This window comes from Mandrillus leucophaeus, unplaced genomic scaffold (assembly GCF_000951045.1).
Source record: "Mandrillus leucophaeus isolate KB7577 unplaced genomic scaffold, Mleu.le_1.0 Scaffold136, whole genome shotgun sequence".
NCBI classification, from domain to species: Eukaryota; Metazoa; Chordata; class Mammalia; order Primates; family Cercopithecidae; genus Mandrillus; species Mandrillus leucophaeus.
In genome coordinates this window covers 557,721-567,231 of record NW_012101321.1, presented here as the reverse complement: position 1 = coordinate 567,231, position 9,511 = coordinate 557,721, and the positions used below count along the sequence as shown (strand labels likewise).

General features: G+C 40.6%; 1 pseudogene; it reads right to left on the bottom strand.

Moving 5' to 3' along the window:
* Nucleotides 1-5,501: 5,501 nt before the first annotated feature.
* Nucleotides 5,502-6,235, bottom strand: LOC105534528 (annotated as a pseudogene).
* Nucleotides 6,236-9,511: the final 3,276 nt, after the last annotated feature.

Sequence of the window (9,511 nt, the reverse complement as noted above, 5' to 3'; positions counted from 1 at the left end):
CCAATGCTTTGCATACAAATATCAGTAATATGTTGAGTCTCCTTTTTGGCTTCTTATAGTTTAAAAATTCTAGGAATTTAATTTCAGGAGCATTCTTTAATGTATGAATTTGTGGTCTCCATATAGTTGGCTTTGAGTACTGTACATCATCATTGCAAAACATGTTTTGGGCTGTGTGTGTGTGTGTGTGTGTGTGTGTGTTGGAGATGGAGTCTCACTCTGTCACCCAGGCTGGAGTGCAGTGGCGCGATCTCAGCTCACTGCAACCTTCACCTCTCGAGTTCAAGCGATTCTCCTGCCTCAACCTCCCGAGTAGCTGAGACTACAGGCACGTGCCACCATGCCTGGCTAATTTTTGTATTTTTAGTAGAGATGGGGCTTTACCATGTTGGCCAGGCTAGTCTCGAATTCCTGACAGGTGATCCGCCTGCCTTGGCCTCCCAAAGTGCTGGGATTACAGGCATGAGCCACTGCGCCTGGCCAAAACATGTTTTATTAGTGGTATTTTAAGCTCTTTTTTAGGCCTATATATAAGAATGATCATTCATTTCCTTTTAAAACCAAAACTAAACATTATGTTTATTGATTTTAAAACAATCTGAAACCTACAGAAAAGTTGGAAGTCCACTACAAATCACTCTTTTATATTGAGCCATTTGGGAGTCAGTTGCCCATGTGATGCCCTATATGTGGGACATTCTCCAGCAGAAACACAGTACAACAGTTAAAATTTATTTTTCAGGCTGGGAATAGTGGCTCATGCCTCTAATCCCAGCACTTTGGGAGACCAAGGTGGAGGACCATTTGATGCGAGGAGTTCAAGACCAGCCTTGCCAATATGACAAACCCCATCCCTACTAAAAATACAAAAATTAGCCGGGCGTGGTGGTAAACACCTGTAATCCCAGCTACTCAGGAAGCTGAGGCAGGAGAATCGCTTGAACCTGGGAGGCAGAGGTTGCAGTGAGCCGAGATCACACCATTTCACTATAACCTGGGAGACATAGCTAGAGTCTGTCTCAAAAAAGAAAAAAAAAAGAAACAGAAACAAAGTAAAAATTGATTCTGTAATCCATTTAAATTGATTTAAATTTTAGTCCATTTTTAATTATCAATTGACCTTTATAATCAATAATATCTAATCCTGAAATCCCATCATTTGATCAATTATCCCGGTAAAATTCCTTATAGCAAAAATAATGGATCCACTTTAGAATATGTGTTGCATTTAATTGTCACATGTCTTTGGTGCCCTTTCTCTGAAACATTTCCTCAGCTTTTCTTTTATTTCCATGACCTCAGTACTTGTGAAGATTACAGCTAGTTATTATGGAACATCACTCAGTTTCAACGTGTTTGGTTTTAGCAGGAACATCACCAAACCTATGATATTCATCACTTTACGTTCTTACTGCATCTCATCAGCTGACGCTCAATTTTAATTCCTTCTGTTACTCATGACATCCACTTTAATCACTTGATTAAAATGGTATCTGCCAGGCTTCTCCACAATGAAGTTACTATTTTGTCCATATGGAATTAATAAGTATTTTGTGTGGAGATAAATCTAGATAAATATTCAATTCATCATCAAACTTCCATTTTATTGTTTTATTTCTATTAGGCTCATGGTTTCCTATTTTGTTAAATGGATTATAACCTGTTACTATTATTATTTATTTATTTTGATGCTTAAATTGCTCCCATATTTGGCTAATGGGAGTCCCTTTAAATTGGTGTCTGTGTCATTTCGTCCCATCATTCCTTGATTATTTACTTTTTTTCTTGCATAAAAAAGTGTTCTGGCTCATCTTATAGCTTTCCTGACCCAGTATTGGAATCACTTATTTCTCCAAGGGGTAAAGTTGCTAAATAAAATACAGGATAGTCAGTTAAATTTGAATTTCAGGTAAATATATATTGCATGTATGTCCCATGCAATAATATCTTCTTTGCTAAATATTTACTGTATTTTCATTTGCCAAATCTGGCACCCTACCAAGGAGCCCTGATTCCTTTAAGTGGTGAATGGTATTTAGACGCCACAATCTGGCCAGGAGTGATGGCTCACGCCTGTAATTCCAACACTTTGGGAGGCCAAGACAGATGGATTGCTTAAGCCCAGGAGTTCGAGACCAGCCTGAACAACATGGCAAAACCCTGTCTCTACAAAAAAAATACAGCAATCAGCTGGGCATGGTGGCATGTGCCTATAGTCCCAGCTACTCAGAAGACTGAGGTTGGTAGAACACCTAAGCCCAGAAGACGGAAGCTGCAGTAAGCCATGATTGTGCCACTGCACTCCAGTCTAGGTGATGGGAGTGAGACTCTATCACACACACACACAAAAAAGAAAACAACAACAACCAGAGCAGGTCTGCTGATTCCAGTTTTGTTTCACAGTTCTTAGGCTGTCTCGGTAGACAGTGCTAGGGAACACATACACACTCACATACACATTTACCTCTGTACATGTCAACATTGACATTGATGTCATATGGATACAGAAACATTGTATTCCATGAGTTCACACCAATATTCTAATTCTAATTCAATACCTCAGGGATTATTCCAACTTTCTCCCTTTCCATATTTATGACTCCTTTCAAAGTGAGAAACTGGACTCCCATGAACCTTAATATATTTATTTGTTTGATCCATCCCCTGGTATGTTAACCAAACTTGCATTGCTGCCACTGCTCCCTCCCCGGTGTCGCTTCCTCCTCAGTCTGTGCCCTGACCCTTGTGCCAGGCCATCCCCACATGTAGACACCCCCTTCCCTCAACTTGTGCTCTGGTAGCTCACCCAGGCCACCCCACGGTATGGATGCCCTCTTCACCTTGCTTGGGATCTGGTACCCTGGGTCAGGTCACCCTACTGCATGGATCTCTCCTCCCCCTGCTCAGGCTCTGCCACTGTACAGCAGTCTATCCTCCACTCATAAACCCTCCTTGTCCTGCTATGGAACTTACACCACCAAGATCCTTCCCCAGTGGGATATCCCTCAATTTCAGTGTGTTTTTATTTAGCAGGAACATCACTAAAGTGATGCCATGCACACCCTCCTTATCTCACTGTAAGCACAAAAGTCTTATATAAGTCACACTTAAGTTTGGACTATTATATTACTCTTATTGCTAATAATACCAACTGAGGTTTTCGGTGTAAAAGAAAGTTTGGCAGAGGCAACTGGAAAAATAGTTATCCAATGATATTTTCATTCATTTAAATTGAGTTGATACTAACCAATATTTATTGACTAATAATAAAACCTTAAGAGAAGTCAAAATATTAAATGTAAACTCTTGGCTGTAAACTTGTGTTTCCACTTCCTCCTAAAACCCCCTAAGATAACAGTAAAGGAATGGAAATGATACAAAAAAAAAATACAAAGAGAACAGAAGAGGTGATGGCAGCGGAGAAGAATTGTCAGGAAATTCTAGAAGATAGAAAGTACTTGGACAAGGAATGACTGACTTAGAGAAAAAGAAGCTAAAACCTATACTCCTGCACCAGTGTCCAGCACTCTCAGGCTAATCCTTGATGCAGAACCCCAGAAAATGTCAGAAACTGAAGTCACTAATTGCCTCTCAAAACACAGGGTAAAGCAGAAAGCAGGCTTTCTCTTAAGCATGAATGGGCAACCAAGGATGACCACATGTTTGAGGAAAGTCTAATATAAAAGTTAAAAAGAAAATTAACCTAGAGAAAACAGACAAAATGGAAGTAAAAGTTATCAATATTGTGATAAAAGTATATTTAAATGAAGCGGGGCATGGTGGGGGCATGCATGAGTTTTAAGATCATTAAAGACTCAACTTTAATTGTGGGAAATTGGTAGATGATGTCTTGATTTCAAAAATTATGACACATATGTATAAGCATGTTAGATGCAAATACTAAAGGAAAAAACACCTAAAAGAGTGGAAAATGGTTGCTCTAAGGAAGCCATAGCAAATGAGGGGAAAGACAAGTGACACTTGGTTTTCTTTGCTATAAGAAACTCTTGTTTTCCCCTATATTACTTTGATAAAATAATTTAATTTAAAAAATTAAGTTTATACAGATTGATGTGTCTTAATAAAGCACAGTTAGATAAGAAGCAGACTGAAGTGGAAACAACCAGAATTTGGCACCTAGAGTCAAGTACCAATTCTGCCCATTTACTGTTCATGTAACTGTACGATAACCCTTGAGATTCAGTTTAGTTTACACATTTGTAAATTGGGGATAATTATACTTGCCTTACTGTATCAGCTTGCCAGGGCTGCTACAACAAAATGCCATGGGCTAAGTGGTTTAAAACAACAGAAATTTATTGTCTTACAGTTCTGGAGGCTGGAAGTCCAAGATCAGGGTGTTGGCAGGTTTGGTTTCTCTGAGGTCTCTCTCCTTGGCTAGGAGATGTCCACCTTCTTCCTGTCTTGAAATGGTCCTTAGTGTATATGTGTGTGCATTCCTGTTTCTTCCCCTTATAAAGGTATCAATAATCTTGGATTAGCCCCATCCCATGGCCTCATTTTAACTTAGTCACCTCTTTACAGACCTTATCACTATATACATTTACATTTTGAACTACTGGGGGTTAGCACTTCAACATATTGATTTTAGGAGAATTCAATTCAGCCCCTAATACCCACCTATTACATTCATTCATTTGCTTAGATTTGTCTCCTTCCATGTTCCAACCTGTGCTAGGCACTGAGGATTGAAATTGAGAATCAGATGAGATAATGACATTTTGAAAACTAACTTAAAATACAAAAAAAAAAAAAAATCGCACACATTAAAGTATAGCCCACCTACATAATGCTTTGCTTGCAGGAAATCATTAAATTGAATGAAGCGAAATGACGAAAATGAAAGCTTTCTAAAAGGGGAAAAAATGGGAAGCATGGACAAAGTTATAGAATAGCAACTATTATTTTTAAGCACCTGATAGGTGCCAGGCACTGACTATAAAACTTATGTAAATGGTCTCATTTAATCCTTAGTATGACCCTGCTGGGTAGCTGGTTACCAAAATCATTTTACTGGTAAGAAACCTATTACTAAGAGACTGTAACATCCCAGAGGTTATACAGCCTTGTGGCTTGAATTTGGATCTACTTAATGCCAAAGGAACTCATGTTCCTTTTACTACTCTCTACTGTGAATCACAAACATAGAGAACTATGGTTAGGCTCTATTTCTTTGCATTATTTTTTGTTAAATATTACGTATGTTCAAAAAACCGTTATTCATGTGTATGGAGAATAATAATAAAATGAACACCTATGTACTCACCAGCTGGCTTGAGAAAGAGAATATTGCCAGTACCTTAGCAGTCCCTGCATACATCTCTCTAGCCCCATTCTCTTCCCTTTTTTCCCAGAAGTAACCATTATTCTAGTTTTGTGCTTACCCACCTGTGATCCACACACACACACACACATTTTCATTTTCCATGGTTTTTTTTCACAAATAAGACTTTTTATTTGCCATTTTAAATGTCTGAGCATTAAACGGATTCTTGGACTGGTGGTTCATATCCATCAGCTCATTCAACTTTAGCACCTGTCTCTTCTCCAGTAGCTTTTCCAGAACTGCTACCTTTGCCATGAAGCTCCATGAGATTTTCCAATTCAAACTTGGTCTTCTTCAGCATTTTTACTTTTCTAATGAAGACATCATTGAGAGAATAAATAGATTGGTAAGCCTTATCTATGTCTTTTCCAATGCTGTCTGGAATCAGTTTATTGACCACTTCTTTCAAGTCATTTGTACCTCTCGGGTCATGATTTCCATCATCTTCTTCCAGATTTGGTGGACCTGTTGGTGCTGAATGTAAGAGGTCTTCCGGATCTGATTGTTAAGTTTTCTAGTAAAAACAACACAGAATAGACAAAGCAAGTAACCATCAGTAGTCTTGACATCAACATGAGCTTCAATCATGTCTGCCATTTTTTGACCACATAACACATTCTGCCACAGGTAAGATCCATGCCATGGAAGTTAGGTAGTTTTTTCCTGAACACCTTTAGTAATCAGCTTGAAGTTTCTAAATGCAACTTCATAATTTTGCAGATCATCAAGACTCACTTCAAACACACGACCCTTGAGGCCATCTGATGCAATTTTGGTTCCTTCAGTCCTGGTGACTAGTGTCTCTCCAATATTTCTTATATTGAACATAGCAGGTGCTTTCATATCCTACCAGTCTTTCTTAGAAAATAGATCAACTAGGCTGGGCATGGTGGCTCACGCCTGCAATCCCAGCACTTTGGGAGGCCAAGGTGGGTGGATCACGAAGTCAAGAGATCGAGACCATCCAGGCCAACATGGTGAAACCCCATCTCTACTAAAAATACAAAAAGTAGCTGGGCATGGTGGCGCTTGCCTGTAGTCCCAGCTACTCGGGAGGCTGAGGCAGGAGAATCGCTTGAATCCAGGGGGCGGATGTTGCAGTGAGCCAAGATCATGCCACTGCACTCCAGCCTGGTGACAGAGCAAGACTCCATCTCAAAAATTAAAAAAAAGAAGAAAATAGATCAACCACTTTCTTCTTGGTTCCCCTTTTGCTGCCTTTTGTGAGGCACTTGTTCTTGCTGCTCAGAGAGCCAAAAGGCATTTTGCATGTTTTCAAAATCTAAATGATTCATGTGTTATTCTGGGACTCACTTGTTTCCTACTCAATATTAGGTTCCTAACTTATTCAGGCTGATACACGTAACCATCATTATATCCCCAGGGCCTCTGATGGTCTAGTACCACCAACCTAGTCTCCAGAATTCTGTTATTCCCATTTACTCTGGGACATTTCTTACCATCAATCTTAATCTAGAGGACAAGCAGTTCTGAGCTTCTCAGAATATATTAGCATATTGTTTATCACTTCAGTAAGGGAGTGTCCTCTAGGACCTCCCAAGAAACATTGTTGGCTGGTGGGTTCTCTGGTATTACATAGTAGATGCATTCTTGGCCAGGTGCGGTGGCTCACGCCTGTAATCCCAGCACTTTGGGAGGCTGAGGTGGGCAGATCGCTTGAGCCCAGAAGTTCAAGACCAGCCTGAGCAACATGGAAAAACACCATTTCTACAAAAAATACAAAACTTAGCTGGGCATGGTAGTGCATGCCTGTAGTTCCAACTACTCAGAGGGCTGAGGTGGGAGGATCACTTGAGCCCAGGAAGTTGAGTCTGCAGAGAACTGAGATTGTGCCACTGCACTCCAGCCTGGATGACAGAGTGAAACCCTGTCTCAAAAAAAAAAAAAAAAAAATGCATCCTTACTTCTAATCTCTTTGAAATTGCTGACCTCTTCTTCATCTCTCTTCTAAGAGGTTCCAGCATCTCCATCTTATCATTATTTTCAAGTTTCAAGGAGCTATTTCTGCAATGTATTAGGTACAGTTCTAGGCATTCTACCAGGAGAGTGAGTCCCGTGTCACTGAATAATACACCTGTATTAACAAACTGTCCCCTATTCAGTCTTATATTCTGCCCTCCCTGATTTGGCACCTTTAAGATTCATTTCCAGGCAAGTTCTCCCACTTCCTGCTAGTACATATTTGCCAGGTTTTGCAGTGCTTTTGGTAAATAACCCCTTTCTTCACATAACAGTACTTCCTTGCTTGACTCATAATAAGATTTCTCACTATTGGTCTAGAAGCAATGAAGAGAGGTAGGGACGGATCTTAGAAACAAGCATCGTCCTGCAAGGCATTTGCCCTTGCTACGTGAGACCTTGGCACAGTCTCTGAGCAATAGAAGTCTGATTTCTCCTAGCAAGGAGAAAGGTTCCAGAGTATTCTCACTCTGAGTTTTAAGAGGAATCTGGGGTTTTAAGGTCCTCGAGCCCATCCACCCAAATATCTCCATCGGAACTCTCAGGGTCCCTCTCCTTCTTTTTCAGGTCCCTTAATTTAGCATTAGAAATTTGGGGGCTGGGCACAGTGGCTCACACCTGTAATCCCAACACTTTAGGAGGCTGAGGTGGGTGGATTGCTTGAGCCAGGAGTTGGAGACTAGCTTGGCAACATGGTGAAACCTCATCTCTATGAAAAAAAAAAAAAAAAAAAAATCAGCTGAGCATGGTGGTGCATGCCTATAGTCCCAGTTACCTGGAGGCCTGAGGTGAGAGTAGGTAGATCACTTGAGCCCAGGAGGTTGAGGCTGCAGTGAGGCGTGTTCGCACCACTGCACTCCAGCCTAGATGGCAAAGTTAGACCAAGAAAGAAAGAAAGAATGAAAGAAAGAAAGAAAGAAAGAAAGAAAGAAAGAAAGAAAGAAAGAAAGAAAGAAAGAAAGAAAGAGAGAGAGAGAAAGAAAGAAAGAAAGAAAGAAAGAAAGAAAGAAAGAAAGAAAGAAAGAAAGAAAGAGAGAGAGAGAAAGAAAGAAAGTTAGTTGGTTGGTGGACTGTGAAGCCAGCCTCCTTTTTAGCTCTGTTGCATTTAAAATCAAACTTGGGGTCTTATTCTTCAGCTCATTATACCCTCTGTCTACAGATGAGGCTCCCTTTAAGTGATGCCATGAAAGATTTCTGGCTTTTAACCCATGCTCTAAGTCAATGATTACCTCACCTGAGCCTGCTATTTCCTTCCTTTGTGGCTTCTCTAGCAGTTAACAACAACCAACCAGCTCCACAGTTGTCATAATTATCATTGTCCCTGTATCTTTCAGTTCAAGAGCTACTCTATCAGCCAGTGCATTCCCTCCCCCCACCTCCACACACACACCTATACACTACCCCAGTTAATCACAGGCAAGACTCGTAGTAATAGTGATGCTATAGCACTCCAGAGGTCATCACTGCCCCACTTACTAACAATGATGGGATTTCTGTTGACCTGCTCTCTGTTGGCCAGCAAGTGATCCAATGCTAGAATCTCATTCTGAGGGTCTCCTGCCTTGGGCCACTGCTCTGATTTACTGACTTAGGCTAGGTTCCTCCAAAACTAAGGATTTGAGTACAAGTGGTAAGTTTGAAGTGTAAAATGTACCAGGAAGAACTAGTAGAGAAGTGGAGACATGAGCCAGCAAAGGAAAGAGGCCAGCAGAATATTTAATTGCCAGGTTACCCACTGAGAACAATTGGGGCTCAATCCCACCAAAAACCTCTGGGAGATGTGGAATACACATCAAAATTTTCCCACCCAGGGGGTGCAGGAAAGTTGGGTTATTTGTCTTTCAACTCCCATTTGCCCTTGAGTAAGAGCTGTTCCCCTAGCATGGACCTGCCCCATAGACAGAGAGAAGCCTTTGGGCCACAGGCAGAAAGTCACAGGTGCTTTCAATAACACTGGCTTTTACTAGATAGTCCCAAGGGATCTGGGGGATGTGGGCAGGGCACTGATGGCTGTCAGCTATACATGTTCCAATGACTTCCTGTCTAAAATAGCTTTGTCACCCTTCTTTATCATTACCCTTCCTCTTCAGCTGCTTTCTTTTACTTCTACCTGACATTCTATTCTATTTCTATTTCTTTTGTCTTTCTTTCTCTCTCTCTCTCTTTTTTTTTTTTTTTTTTTTT